Raw genomic sequence first — 15,940 nt, 5'->3', positions numbered from 1 at the left:
AGAAGGACCTGGGGAGACAGACAGGCCCTTCATGGTGTGATCCCATTCCCACATCCCCTCACTTCTGCTGCAGCTGCATGAATGTGCCTTGAGTTCAGATGTGTTGTTTGCAGTTCCCTAAGAGTTGGTTCTATATATCTCCCTTGGCCTAGTGTTTCTCAGTGTTGTCCAAGGATCCCTGTGAGTCAGCCATGGTCCCAACAGAAACAGGAAGAATTTAAGGAGAATTTAATCCAATACAATGTATTAGAGTTCAGCCCAATGGATGGAAGTAGGGTCTTGTGGGGGTATTGGTATAGAAAGGGGAAAGGAGAGGGAGCTGTTATCCAGAGACTCTGCAGGACAGGAAAAGCTGTGAACGTGAGCCAGTGAATATGGCTGGGGACTCTTAGCATGAGGAAGCTACCACCTGGCATACCATGTCAGCAGGAGGTGGGAACCTTCGGGCCCTCCCTCTCGTCAGTCCTCCTTCCTTCCAGTCCCTCTGCTGGTGCTCTTTATTGGCTGAACCCCATTAAAAGCCACAGGTCAAGAGAGCTCTGTGTAGGCCATAAAAAGCCAAGGCAAAATTGGGAGGGACCAGCATGGCTCAGGAGAGTGAAAGCAGGGTGTCAGCATGCCCTTAATCAGTCACCTGCAGAACGTGAAGAAACAGATGGTTGATGACTTGCCTAGCCTGCCAACAGAAATCCCCGTCTTAACTAGATGGTCCATTATCTCTGCTACATGCCAAGAGCTTTTTATATCTCTCATTTAGAGTAGTTGCTGGAAGTTGCCAAACAGTCGGGGACTACCCTTTATCTAGATGGAGTCATAGAATAAGTCTTTGTGAATGGGGATGTCAGTGGACATGAATATGTCACTTCTGGGTTGAAGTTCTGAGAAATGCATGTGCATTTCAACTTTCTTTCCTTGCCCTGCCCATCTGGTGGAGAACTTAGCTCTTATGGTCTGTAGCCATGCTGTAGGGCCTCTGAGGACTCGCTGTTCCTGGAGCATCTGATGGAGGACAGCATCCCTACCACCCGGAAACTGCTCATGAGCATAGAAAGTTTATAAAAATTTTAAAACGTTAATAAAGTAGAATAATGAGCCTAATTTCCATACTAGATTTAATGCTTAAAGATTTCCATATTAGCTTAATACTTCACTATTCAAAGTAAATGCCAGGCTTTGGCTTCATTATGACTTATTTCAGTATAAAGCTCTTAAATACATATGTTCTTCCAAGTGCCAGATTATACCAAATGAAATTGTAGATGATGCCACAGGATTATTAATAAAGTCACAACATTACCTGTGCTTGTTGTTCTTACGTGAAGAGCTGTCCTCTTCCCCACCTTTCCTCTGCCATTGTTCTGGAGTAAATAAATCAGTTCTGCAAATGTTTCCCATTCTGGATTAATCCATTGCTTCCTCGTGTTGGTATCATTTAACTTGTCCCTCTATCCCCATAAAAGTTTGCTTGAAGATGATATTCAGCTTCAACTTTTCCTGGCAAGAATTCTTCACAGTATTAAGTATTGGTATTTCATTTGGTAAAAAATGTGGAGTATTAGAGTATTAGCTACAATAGCAAACAGTCCCAAGTGATTCAAATAGGTGCTGCAGTTAAAAACAAACCCCACATGGAATGGCATTTTTTCTCTTTTGCTGGATTCTTCTGTCTTAGAATTCAGCTCAGATGTCAGCTTCATCAGAAGCTTTTACTTACATCTTCCTTCTGTGTGAACTAGTATTGGATACAAAACCTTTTGTTATGTCTCTTAGTATTCATTTGTCGCATTAATGATATTATTCCTCATATAACAAGATAAGAGTGTTAATTTTTGCTGAGGACCATAAAACTACCAAGTCCACTATGATCCAAGCTTCAAAATCCTGGGCCAGATCCAGTCATATTAGTGAGGGTTAAGAATTCAGGTAGTACATTGGAACCTGGATAAAAGAAATTCTTGGACGGGGGTTTTTGCTCAGTGGTAAAGCCTGTGCTTAGCATGGATGAAGCCCTGGCTTCAATGCCCAGCACCACCAAATTTTTTTTTTCCTTTAGGAGGGTTATTAATATGTTAACAACATATTAATGGAAGACATGTAGAAGTTTCTTGCCCTTTCCTCAGGCCTAGTTATTAGGGCTTTGATCTATGTCACTAGTTGAGGGAAACTGGGGGGAGCATGTGAGCCATTTCAAATTCTGCCTGATAGATTTCCATGAATGGGTGGTTACTTCAACTGAGAGATGGAACATCCAATAGCCAGGACTTGAGGGAAGATTTATGCTGACAGTCAAATACCTGTCTGGTTCTTGAACTGATGCAAGATTATCTGAGTGCCAGTCAAGCCCTTCTCTGCCCCTCAGATCCCATCCCTCACCTTCACCCTGGGTCCAGTATTGAAGGAATCAGAGGTAGGCTGGTGGGTAGGAGAAGAGGAGCAGAGCCCCAGGCAAGGAGAGGGAGAACTTATACATACCTCTAGAACAGGTTCATAGTAGTGGAAGGGAATCTTCAATTTTAAGTGAAAGCTGGAGTTTGGACAGTGTATAAATTACTGAAACAAATCTTTTTGTCTCTAGAAATGACCAGAGAATACTATTTGGGGTTTATTATAAAAGTCATGAGATTTGTCCTACATTACTTTTGAGGGGCAGGAAGAAATTATTCATCTTGAACAAGAATTCCAGGAGGTGACAGATAGATTCAAGATTGTGGTATTAGAGGAAGTCTACATTCTGTGGCTTGGGATTCAAGCAGTGGGAGGACTACTGCTCAGAGAGGTACGTGAAAGAGGGATTTCACTAAATTCAATATTGGACAGGGTGTCTTAGAGACCTCAAAAACTTGGGTACAATTAAAGAAAGATATATTGGAGCCAAGCCACTCACAGCCACAGCAGCAGTAGGTGGTAGCAGCGACTGGTTCACAGCACAGAGGGAGGTGAAAACAGAGAAATAAGCACAATAGACAGATTTGGTGTGGAAAAACCTGAGATCAGAAAAAATCTGAACTTAGCTGATCCAAATCCTGCACTGTGCACTGGTGCTTGAAAAGTGCTTTTTCTCAACAGTCCGCAGAGAGCTGAGGCAGAGCCACCGTGAGGCAACCACACTGAAGCTGTTGCTATAGGAGCCAGGAGATCATAGCAAACACTGCCATACTGTCCTGGCAAGCACCTACCATGTGACATAGGGTATATTTAGCAGAATGTGAGTGAAACAGGCACAAAGAAGATTTTACGTAGGGGGATTCAAGTTGGAAAAGAAAAGGGGAGCCCAACTTGCTTCTGAGTCTGTCTCGTGTGACCAGCTGAGGTGAATTGGGAATCTGAATAGGCATGTGTGAATGGACTAAGCCTGGGAAGACTGACCTACCTGGTGAGAAGGGAAGCTGAGACTTTCTTCAAACAGCTTTGGTCTTATATCACTCCAACTGGCAACTCAGCAACTCAGAAAGAGGAGGGGGATAACAACCTCTGGCCCTCCCAGTACATAGATCTTTATCTTTGTGTATGTGTCTAATCTTGCTGTGCTTATTTATTTTTTAGCATTTCTAAATGTAGTTATTTACTCTAGACTTGTATTTTGAGGGTTAGGGTTTGGGGCTTGTATATTTTGGTTTTCTTTCCTTTTATCTTTTTTTCCTGCTAATAGCCAAATTCTATTGCTCTTTCTCTCTTCCTTAACTTTCTCCTTATTTTTTTCTCTTCCTCTCTTAAAACCATCACCAGGGACCTGTCCTCTGCATTATGTTAACATTTTCATATTTTCTTTTTACATTTGTCTTAATTTACTTTTTATCTTTTAGAACTAATTGGTTCATGTGACTCCTGCCTCCACTATTCATGCAGTTGAAATTATTACTGCTGTAGATGACATAGTTAGCACCTGTTGTTTGCTTTAATGCCAGAATAGTTTATAGTTATTTATTGTCTTTTTTTTTTTTTTTTTTTTTTTTGCTGTTGGCATTGCTGACCTGACCATTTCTATTTTTTTTGTTTGTTTTTTTGAGGGGATTTGTTTTGTTCTATTTTTTGGCAATATTGTAGATTTCATAGAAGGAAATATACAGCATTTATTTTAATGCTGTACATTTGCAAACTTATTACTGTTTTCTGTTTCTCCCTATTCTGTGAGGTGATGGGATACACAAAGGGGACACCACAAGTTCATAGCATAGAGGACTCTGCTGCTGAACTAAAGTCAACCAAATCTCAACTTGCCTTGCATCTATACACCAAATCAACACTTCAAACTTCAGCTATATTTCAATACAAAGAATACAGAGACAAAAACCCACACTAACAACCAGGTCCCAAGTAGAAACAGCTAGGGATGGGCCCTGAGGTTACACTCTATGAACATCACTGCTACAGCAAAACACAGAATTAACCCAAAATCTGTGGGTACCTATAAGGGAGGTCTCAATCTAAATCCCTCTACGACACTTTGGCAAGTGAAGCCAGTGCCCTAAAAAGGTCTACACATAGACATAGGAAAAAATTCCCTCCCAAAAGATGCATAAAGCACCAAAAAATACCAGAAATATGAAACAAAATAAGGTTAAAACTGCTAAAGTTCATAATTCACCAGCAACTGACCTCAAAATTTTTCAGGTGGATTAAATCAGATAAAGAATCAAATGCATGGTTATAAAAATGATCAATGAATCCAAGAGAACACTGAAGAAACACATGAATAAGGACGGCAGTATAGGATATGAATGAGAAGGTCACTAAAAAGACGATATTGAAATGGAACCAAACAAATCTTAGAAAATGAAACACATAAATGTTCAGTTGACAGTCTTTAATAGAGTAGACCAATGCTGAAGACCGAATTTCAGAAACTGGAAGACAAAGAGGCTGACTATTTAAGTCAGCTTTTTCATTGATGTGACTAAAAGATCTGACAAACAATTTTAGCTGAGGAAAGTTTTGAGGGCTCAGTTTCAGAGGTCTCGTCCCCATTGAGCTGGCGCTCAAGTGAGCTGAACATTATGGCGAATAGTGTGGCAGAGAGTAGCAGCTCACATGATGATCAGAAAGCAGAGACTCCACTTTCCAGATCCAAAATACATACCCCAAAGTCATGCCCCCAATGACCCACCTCCTCCAGCCATGCCTTACCTTCTTACAGTTATCACTCAGTTAATCCCATCATGGGATTATGACCCAATCATTTTTCCTCTAAACCTTCTTGCATTGTCTCACACATGAACTTTTGGGGGATACCTAATATCTAAATCATAACACCAGCTTTGAACATTCAGACAGCATTAAAGGATAGGAAGTAGTCATGATCAGAAATACAAGAATTCTGGGACACAGGAGACCAAAGTTAAAAATTGGTGGAATTTAGGAAGGCTGTGAGATGCAGGCTAATGGAATGGATACCTCTTTAATGAAGTAATAATAGAAAATTTTCCAAACCTTCAGAATGAAATGGACATCCAGATTCAGATACAGGATGCGTTCAGAACCCTAAAGAGACAAGACAAAAAGAGAACCTCTCCATGATACATTATACATTAAAATGCCTACATAACCGAGTAAGGATGGACTTTTAAAAACTTTCAAGAGAATTAGTATTAGGTCAACATTTCTAGGCAAGTCAATCAGAATAACTTCTGAGTCTCAACACAAACTCCAAAATCCAGGAGATTGTGATATGTTCCAAGTCCTGAAAGAAAATAACTATCACCTGAGAATTCTCTAATCCCCCAGTCAAGCTATCCTTCAAAATTGAAGAAATTCAAAACCTTCCAAGATAAGCAGAAACTGCAATTCATGACTACTAAACCATCACTATGGAACTTACTTAAATACTCCACACAGAAGAAATCAAAAACAAATCCTAGCGCTAACAAACTTAACAAATCTCACTTGAATATAGCTAAGCAAAAGAGAAAACAAATTAAACATGATAAATAATCAAAGTGGCAGGAATTTTAAAAGCTCTACTATTTCATGTAAGTGGTCTCAATTCTCCAATTAAAAGACATAGACTGGCAAATGGATTAAAAAACAAGACCCGACTGTATGTTGCAAAGAGACTGACAAAGGGCCTACAGGATAAAAAAGAAGGGATAGAAATTGGCATACCATGTGAAAGAGCCCAAAAACAAGCAGGAGTAGCTTCTTTCATAACTGACAAAGCAGACTTCAAATGAAAACTAATCAAGAGACAAAGAGGGTTACTTTATATCAGTAAAGGGAACAATTCAACATGAAGGACCTAACAATAGTAAGTATGTATGTCCCAAATGTGGTACAATTAAATATATAAAATAGACAGTACTAAAATTGAACCTCAAACCCCAGTACAGTAATACTGGGTGATTTCAACACACGTCTCTCACCGTTAGATTATTCAGACATAAACTCAGTAAAGCCTCTTCAAACCTGAAAAATATAAATCAAATGAATTTTACAGACATCTCTAGAATATTTCATCCAACAGAAACTGAATATATTGTCTTTTCAGTGGCTCAGGGAACATTCTCCAAAATAGACCATAGTTTAGACCACAAAGCAATTCTTAGCAAACAGAAAAATTTAATTATAACTTCTTGTATCTTATCATAATGGAATGCAATTAAAAGTCAACACAACTAAACTATACAGAAAGTATATAAACACATGTAAATTGAAAAACTTGAATGATAAATGGGCGACAGAGTAAATCAAGGGAATTTTTAAAATTCTTAGACTCAAATGAGAATAGTAAATACAACATATCTGAACCTCTGGATACAATGAAGGCAGTCTTAAGAGGAAATTTTATAGCTATGACTGCCTACATAAGAAAAGTAGAAAGATCCCAAATTAACAGTGCTGCATCTCAAGGCCCTTGAACAAATCAGTTCTAAAATCAGAAAGAAGGAAATAATTAAGATCAGAGCCAATTTCTATGACCTTGAGAATAAAAAGGATCAATGAAAGAGTTGGTTCTTTAAGGACATATTGATCTTATTTATTTTTTTTAACCAAACTAAAGAAAGACCCAAATTAATAACTTAGAGATGAAAGGGAGAAATCACCCCAGACATCCAGGCATCATGAGGTATTGTTATGGTTTGGATGTGAGTTGTCCCCCAAAAGCTCACACGTGAGACAATGCAAGAAGGTTCAGAAAAATTATTGGGTTGTATGAGTCTTAACCCAATCATGTGAATTAACTCCCCTGATGGGATTAATTGAAGTGGTAGGGTATGACTGGAGGAGGTGGAATGGGACATGGCTTTATATATTTGTACATGGGTACATATTTTGTATCTAGAGAGTACAGTGGGGTCTCAGTCTCTCTCTCTCTCTCAACGCAAAACTGCTTCCCTTTGCCACACTCTTCTGCCATGTTTGTCTCACCTGGAGCCCTGAGGAATGGAGCCAGCCTCTATGGAGTAAGACCTCTGAAACCATGAGCCCTCAAATAAACCTTTCCTGTTCTATAATTGTGCTCATTGGGTCATTCAGTCACAGCAGAAAAAAAAAAAAAAAAAAAACTGACTAAAACAGGTATAATTTTGAAAACTTACACTCTAGTAAGATGAAAAACCTAGAAGAAATATCATGCTCCTAGACAAATAAGACCTACCAAAACTGGATCAAGAGGACATAGAAAACCTAAACAGACTGATTACTTGTAATGAGATAGAAGCATAGAAGCAGTAATAAAAAGACTTTCAATAAAGAATAACTTAGGACCAGATGGATTCTCAGTTAAATTCTACCAGACCTTTAAAGAACTAATGCTAATACTCTTCAAATTATTCCATGAAATAGAAAAGATGGAATACTTCCAAATTCATTCTATGAAGCCAGTATTACCTCCATACCCAAATCAGACAATGACACATCAAGGAAAGAAAATTACAGACCAGTATTCCCAATTAACTTAGATGCAAAAATACTCAATAAAATGTAAGCAAGTTATGTTCAACAACGTATTAAGATTCTACATCACGACCAAGTTGGTTTTATTCCAAAGATGCGAGAATGGTTAATATATGCAAGTCAATAAATATAATTTATCACATAAATAGAATTAATGACAAAAAAAATCACATAAATTATCTCAATAAATGTAGGGAAGGCCTCAATAAAATTCAGTACCCATTCATGATAAAAACATTGAAGAAACTAGAGATAGAAGGAACTTACCTCAACATCATAAAGGCTATATATGAAAAACCCAAAGTCAAAATCATAGTAAATGAAGAAGGACTGAAAGCAATTCCTTTGGACATCTTTGTCTTGTTGTAGATTCTACTCTCACCACTCCTATTTAATATAGTGCTAGAAATTCTAACCAGAGCACTTAGGCAAAAGAAGGAAATAAAAGGGACAAAAACAGGAAAGAGTGAAGTCAAATTATCACTGTGTGCAGATGGTATTTTTCTATATGTAGAAGATCTAAAATATTCTACAAAAGACTGCTGAGCCAATAAATTTGCAAAAGGAGCAGATTACAAGTCAACATAACAAAAATCAATAACTTTCCTTTATACCCACAATGAATTTGCTGAGAAAGAAAACAGGAAAACAATCCCATTCACAATAGCCTCAAAGACAAGACATGACCTAGGAATAGATGTAACCAAGGAGGTGAACCATCTCTACCATGAAAACTATGAAAATTGAAGAAATTTTAAAAGACACAATAAGATGAAAAGACTTCCCATTTTCATGGATAGGCAGAATTAATATTGTTAAAATGGCCATATTACCAAAAGCAACATACAGATTCCATGAATCCCCATCAGAATACCAATGACATTCTTCACAAAACTAAACAGTCCTAAAATTCATTTGGAAGAATCAAAGACTCAGAATAGCCAAAGCAATTCTAAGCCAAAGCAATAACTGACTTCAAATTATACTACAGAGCAATAGTAACAAAAATTTCATGGTTTTGGCATAAAAGCAGACATATTGACCAATGGTACAGAATGGAAGACACAGACAAACCCACACATCTACAGTCATCTGATTCTTGACAAAGGTTCCAAAAACATACATTGGAGAAAAGACAGACTTTCTAGAAAATGGTGCTGGGAAAACTGTTTATATCTAGAAGAATGAGATTAGACCTTTTTCTCTCACCCTGCACAAAAATCAACCCCAAATGGATCAAAGACCTATGAGTTAGACCAGAAATCATGTAACTCTTAGAAGAAAATATAGGGTCAAGACTCCAGCATATTGACACAGGCAATGACTTTCTCATAGGATCCCCACAGCTCAGGAAATAATGTCATGAGTTAATAAATGGGATGTCATTAAATTGAACAGCTGCTACCCTGCAAAGGAAACAATGTGAAGAGAACCTACAGAAGAGGAGAAAATCTTTTAGTTATTTTTCTGACAAAGGATTAATGTCTAGAATATATGAAGAGCTCAAAAAACTTCACATACAGAACAACCAAATTAGTAAATGGTCAAATTAGTTATACAGATATTTCTCAAGAAAAGAAATAGAAATGGCCAAATCCATGAAAAAAATGTTCATTAGAAATTAGGGAAATATAAATCAAAGCTACACTGAGATTTCATCTCATACAAATCAGAATAAAGTCATCAAGAATATCAATAATACCGGTGCAACCACTTTGGAAAGCTGTATGACGATTCCTCAGAAAACCTGGAATGTAATCATTTGACCCAGTTATCCCACTTCTTGATCCCAAAGGACTTAAAATTGGCATATTACGTTGATGCAGCTACATCAATGTCTATAGCAGCTCACTCAATTCACAATAACTAAAGTATGGAACCAACATTGATCCCCTTCGATGGATGAATGGATAAATAAAATGAGGTATATGTACACAATGGAGTATTACTTAGCCATAAAAAAGAATGACTATGACTCTTGCTGGTAAATGGATGGATTGGAAACTATTATGCTAAGCAAAATAAACCAACCCCCCCCCCACAAAGGTCAAATTTTTTCTCTGATATGTGAATGTTAACACACAACAAAGGTGGAAGGGGAAGAATAGAAGTTCAGTGGATTAGACAAAGGGTAATGAAGGGAAGGGAGGGGAGAGGAGGAGGAAAAAGACAGCAGAATGAATGACATAACTTTTCTATGTTCATATATGAATATACCACAGTGACTCTCCATCATGGACAATCCCAAAACTGGGATCCTAATTAAAATAAGTAGAATAAGATGTACTCCATGTTCATATAAATGTGTCAAACTGTACTCTACTGTCATATATTATTAAAAAGAACAAGGAAAAAAAAAGAATATCAATAATAAATGCTGAAGAGAAAGTAGAGATAAAAAGAACACTTTTACAGTGTTATGAGATTAAAAATTGGTACAACCACTGTAGAAATCAGTATGAAGTTTCTTCAAAATATTAGGCATGGAACCATCCTATGACCCAGTTATACCACTTCTTGGTATTTATCCTGAAGAATCAAACTCATCATATTACAATGATACATGCATACCCATATTTAAAGCAGAAAATTCACAATAGCCTAACTATGAAACCAGATATTCAGCAACAGATGAAGAAAATGTGGTGTGTGTATATATGGGATATATACACACATGGAGTTTTATTCAGTCATAAAGAAAAATGATGTCATTTGCAGGAAAATGGAACTAGAGACATTATGTTAACCAAAATAAGCCAGACTCAGAAGATTAAGGGTTGCATGTTTTTCTCATATGTGGAAGATAGAGAGGTAAATGGAAAATAAGCAGGGGTGGATCTCATGATGATAAAAGGGCAATTAGTAGAGGAAAGGGCCCAAGGGGCAGGAGGTAAGCAGGGAGAAGGGAAAGGCTGAGGAGTGATATTGGCCAAATGATATTGTTATATTATGTGCATGTAGGAATATGTAACAACAAATTCCATCATTATGTACAACTATGATGCACAAATTAAAAATGTGGGAAAAATATGGTTTATATACCTACATTGGAATATTATTCAGCCCTAAAAAGGAAATCCTGTCAAATGCTACAATATGGATGAACCTTGATGACATTATGCTAAGTGAAATGAGTCAGTCACAAAATGGACAAATTTTGTATGATTACATTTATATGAGGTTTCTGAAATAGTCAAATTAATAGAAAGCAGCATGGTGGTTTCCCCAGGGCTGGTGGGGGAAGAAAGTTCATTAATGGGGACATAATTTCAGTTTTGCAAGATGGAAAAGTTCTGGAAATCTATTGAACAACACACTTAACCCTTAGCACTACTGAACTATATACTTAAAAATTATAAGATGATAGAGATTTACCATCTCTAAAAATTAGAGATGGTAAATATTATGTGCTTTTTACCTACAATTTTTTTCCAAAAAAAGAGACAAAAGAATTTGAAGAGTTAATCAGAGCAGAGAAAAGAACAATATTTCCTGCTCACAACTTTAGACCCCTTGTTCAGCAGTGTTTCACGTGTCCAATTCTTCAGACTGAGGTCTCCTTAAGTACAAGGTCCATCTATTCAATTTTATGTATTAAAAAGTCCTTAGTGGATAGGCACATTGTGAAGGTATGAGAAAATACATGCAATAGAAATACATTATGATTTAATACTTATTTAATCCTGTAGATCTCAAATCAATTTCCTACTTAATAAATTCCAAAGAACTGTAAAGTACCTGTGTCTACGCACATTGAAGAGGAAATCATTTATCAAGTAATTATTGAACAGTATTTACTAGTATAATTTTTATTTATAGTATAGCTTTCTCCTAGTGTTAATCAATCTCTTTATATTTTCCAGATGTAGTACTGATAGGATTTTAACTTTTAGCCTAACTTTATAAGATAAGCCATTAATTTTGGAACATCCCTTAAATTTATTTTCCTCTGAGATACTAGACAAGACCTATCAAGAGAATCCAAAGTTCTGTTCGTAGCATGAGAAATTTTAGGCTTGGTATGTCTCTGAGGATTCTTTATCTCTAACTTCAGACTGAGGTACACTGCTATAAATATTCTGCAGGCACATATATGCATACACATTACTCAGAGCAATTCAGAGTCCCAGTTGTCTCCCTTCTAAAATGAGAGGATTGGTCTGGTTGATGAAGGTCCCCAGGTCCAACAGATTTTATCTAATCATCTCTGACTTCTCTTGGCCTATTACATTTATTCACAGAGCGAAAGGAGAAGATGTATGAACAAGTTGACTCTGCTAATGAGGTGAGAGGTTGAATGCGTCAACCCCACCAGCTCTCTACTGCCTGGGTAACTTCCAGAGCTGTTGTCCATCATTCCTCTTGACATGGAGCAGCCCTGATCTGGAATATGTTTTCAAGTAACTGCCAAGGAATGTGTGTTGGTTGGTTCTGAGTTTCATATCTCCAAGCGTAGTTGCTGGAGCACTGAGCTGTGGAGCACACCAAAATCTACTTCCAGGTAATAAATATAGGACTTTTTGGCTGAGTTGTCAGTCTGTTCATAAGACTAATTATTCAGCACACATTCCTTCAAGACTTTAAAGCTCAATTAACTTCAACTGTGAATCTGATTTTTATTGTTAGATTTTTCAATGACAAATAAGAGGATTGATTAATTCACCGACCTATACCTCCTATACTTTAGTTTTATCCCAAATTGACTCTACTTATCAGCTTAGTGTAGTACAGAACTCAGTAACTTGAATGACAAAATTCGTAGATTTTAGAGAAATCGGGAAATGCAGAGGTTCGAACTATAAATTCCCATAGTTTTGTAATCATATGTTGCTGCTCTTATAACTTGTATTTGTTTGCAAGGACTGCTATAGCAAAATATCACATTCTGAGTCACTTGAATAATGGGAATTAATTTTCTTACAGGTCTAGATGCTAGAAGTTCAAAATCAAGGTATCGGTAGAGTTGGTTTCTTCTGAGACTTCACACTTTGACTTAGAAATGACTATCTTCTTTCTAGGTCTTCACATGTTTTTACCTCTGTGTCCAAATTTCATCTTAGTATAAAGACACCAGTAATATCAGATAGGTCCCATTGTAATGACTTAATTTAATCACCTCTTTGAAGGCCCTATCTTCAAATACAATCACATGCTGAGTTATTGAGGATCAGGACTTCAACATAGAAATTTGAGAACACTTTTTAGCCCATATGCTACTGTAGTTCATATTCTGACACACCTCAACCATACATAAACATTTTACTTTATGACATTGGCTCATATATCAGATAACATACATTAATACATTAAATTAGAAATTTTGCATCTTAAATACCTAATATGCTTAATAACTTAAGGCCAATTAATTGGGTAAATAGACCTTTTATACCATAGAATGTTTCACATTGTAAAATGTATATCTTGGCTTAACCCCAGGGATGGTGGGGGTAATTTTAAAAAGGAAATGATAGGAAATACATCATGGTGGGGAGTAAGTCTGATAGATTGAAACCCAGAATTATGATTTGGATATTTAAATGTATCCCAAGGCCAACGTGCTACAAGGCTCAGACACCAGCCTGTGGTGTTATTGGGAGGTAGTGGAACCTTTAGGAGGTGGAGTCTAGTGAAAGGAAATTAGGTCATTGGAAGCATGTCCCTGAAGGGAATACCAGTATCTCTGCACCAACCTTCCTTTTTCTCTTTGCTTCCCAGATTCACTGAAGAGAGCAGTCTCCCCCGTCATGTGCTCCCTGCCATGGTGTACCACCTAGTCACAGGCCAAGTGACCATGAACTGAACCTCTGAATTCCTGGGTCAAAATAAACCTTTTCTTTAAGTTGTTAGGTATTTTATCACAGCAACAGAAAGCTGACTGACAGACTTAGATAAAGTAGCCCTGAAATGTACTCGGCATCCACCAAATCTGAGAATGTATTACATAATCAGCATTAAGCCCAGAAGCCAAGGTGTCAAGGAGAAAAGACAAAAAGTTCTGACCTCATGGAACTTGTGTGTGATGGTATAAGTAAAGACAGTGATGAGCAAACAGTTAAGTGAAATTGCAGACTGGGATAAACAGGAGGGAAGGGAAACAGCCATGAGAGAGACTTAGAGAATTGACTTAAAGAAGATGGGGACCCCTTTCTGCTGAAGTGGCCTTTCACCTAAGACCCAATATTGAGAAAGGCCATTCATATGGAGAACTAAGCAGAGTGGTCATGGAGCCATTGAACTCTTTGGTCAAACAAGGAGAGTTTGACATACTCAAGTGATGCTGGAAGGTCAGTGGGTATGGTAGGCAAGTTGGTTTCCTTTTTGTGAACACAGGAGACAAGAACCATGGCAGATGAGACCACTGAACATATGTGAAAGGGTGTACAAATAGACTTTGCTCTCCTTAAATATTTGAAAGTATGTCTCTAAGATACTTGCCGTCTGTATATCTTCTTTAGTAAAATAAGCACATACAATGCTCAACATCTCTGATCATTAAGGAAATACAAATTGAAATCACAGAAGATAGCATTGTACACCTATTAGAATAGCTGAAGTAAAAATAGTGATAACACCAAATGGTAGTAGGGATATGGAGAAACTGGGTCACTCCTATACTCCTACATTGCTGTTGGGAATGCAAAATGATATAGCTGCTCTGGAAAGTTTGGCAGTTCCTTTTTTTAAAAAATCATACAATCTAGCAATTGAACTCAGGCATTTATCCCAGACAAATGAATACTATGTTCACACCAAAACCTGTGCACGGATGTGTATAGAAGATTTATTTGTAATGTTACAGGATTAGAAGCAACCTAGATGCTCTTCAACAGAGGAATGGTTAAACAGTGCACGTAGTGTCACGGAATACTACCCAGCAATAAAACAGAACAAATTTTTGACACATTCAACCATCTGGATGAATCTCCAGAGAATTATGCTGAGTAAAGAAAAAACCAATCCAAAAAAAAAAAAAAAAAAACTTTATATACTAAGATTCCACTTATGCAACATTCTTGAAATGACAAGTATAAAAAAAAACAGATTAGTGGCTGTCAAGGATTAAGGAAGAAGTGCATGTGATTATAAGAGGGCCATAAGGAATCCTTGTTCTACATACTTACTCTATCATTGTCCATTTCGTGGTTATGATATTGTACTAGAGTTTTGAAAGGTGGTATCACTGGTGGAAACTGGGTAAAAGGTACACAAGATCTTTGGATTTTTTCTTATGGTTACATGTGAACCTATGATTACCTAAAAATGGTTTTACTTTAAAAATATACCTCCAAGAGCAGAGTGGAGATTTATTAGGACCTATTTCAAATAAACCAAGGATGCAAAGTCTGGATAGAGTGACCTTTGGTGGGCCACTTAGCCCCTCATGTGATCTCCACACCTGCAGATTGATGGCCTTGGACCAAAAACCGATTCTAAAATCTTTTTACTTCCACAATTCCTTGACCCAGTGAGCAATGTCTGTAGAACCATGTCTTTATCCTTGTATTTATCAAAGACCCTCTGAGAGCTTAAAACAACACTGCCTTTCTGGTGTCACACGAGGAGAACCAAACCCAGCCTCCTGAACATTGCTTTGCATATTACAGCAAGATTATTGGAGTTGCAAAAGGGAAATGCTGAGCCTTTCCTTTCCTGGCTACAGAAAATGCCCCCGCCTGTGCCGTCCTCACAATATCCACTTCCAGAGAGAGGAGTTGAGTTAAAGAAGTTCTTTGAGAGGACACACACACTGTGGTCAAGAACATACATTTTCACAGGAAGAACTGAGGGCATTTTAGGAACTCTGTTCTGTATCTCTTGCTTAATACCTATTTATCAATATTTTAAGCCCTGGAGATGCCCTGAATAACTGTATGTAACATTCCTTTCTTGACATTTTCATAAATTCTTCGATATGATCCATCCCCTCTAGAAATTGAGCCATATCAATATATAAAATTCCTTAAATCTTAATCTTGTGACCCATTACAGTGTTTTCCAAAGGGAGCTCTCATCTTACAAGATGAAGACGGTCTCTTACCCGCTTCTTACA

The sequence above is a fragment of the Sciurus vulgaris genome (assembly GCF_902686455.1).
Source record: "Sciurus vulgaris genome assembly, chromosome: 9".
NCBI classification, from domain to species: Eukaryota; Metazoa; Chordata; class Mammalia; order Rodentia; family Sciuridae; genus Sciurus; species Sciurus vulgaris.
The sequence above is the reverse complement of the archived record's forward strand: the minus strand, read 5'-3'. Positions refer to the sequence as shown.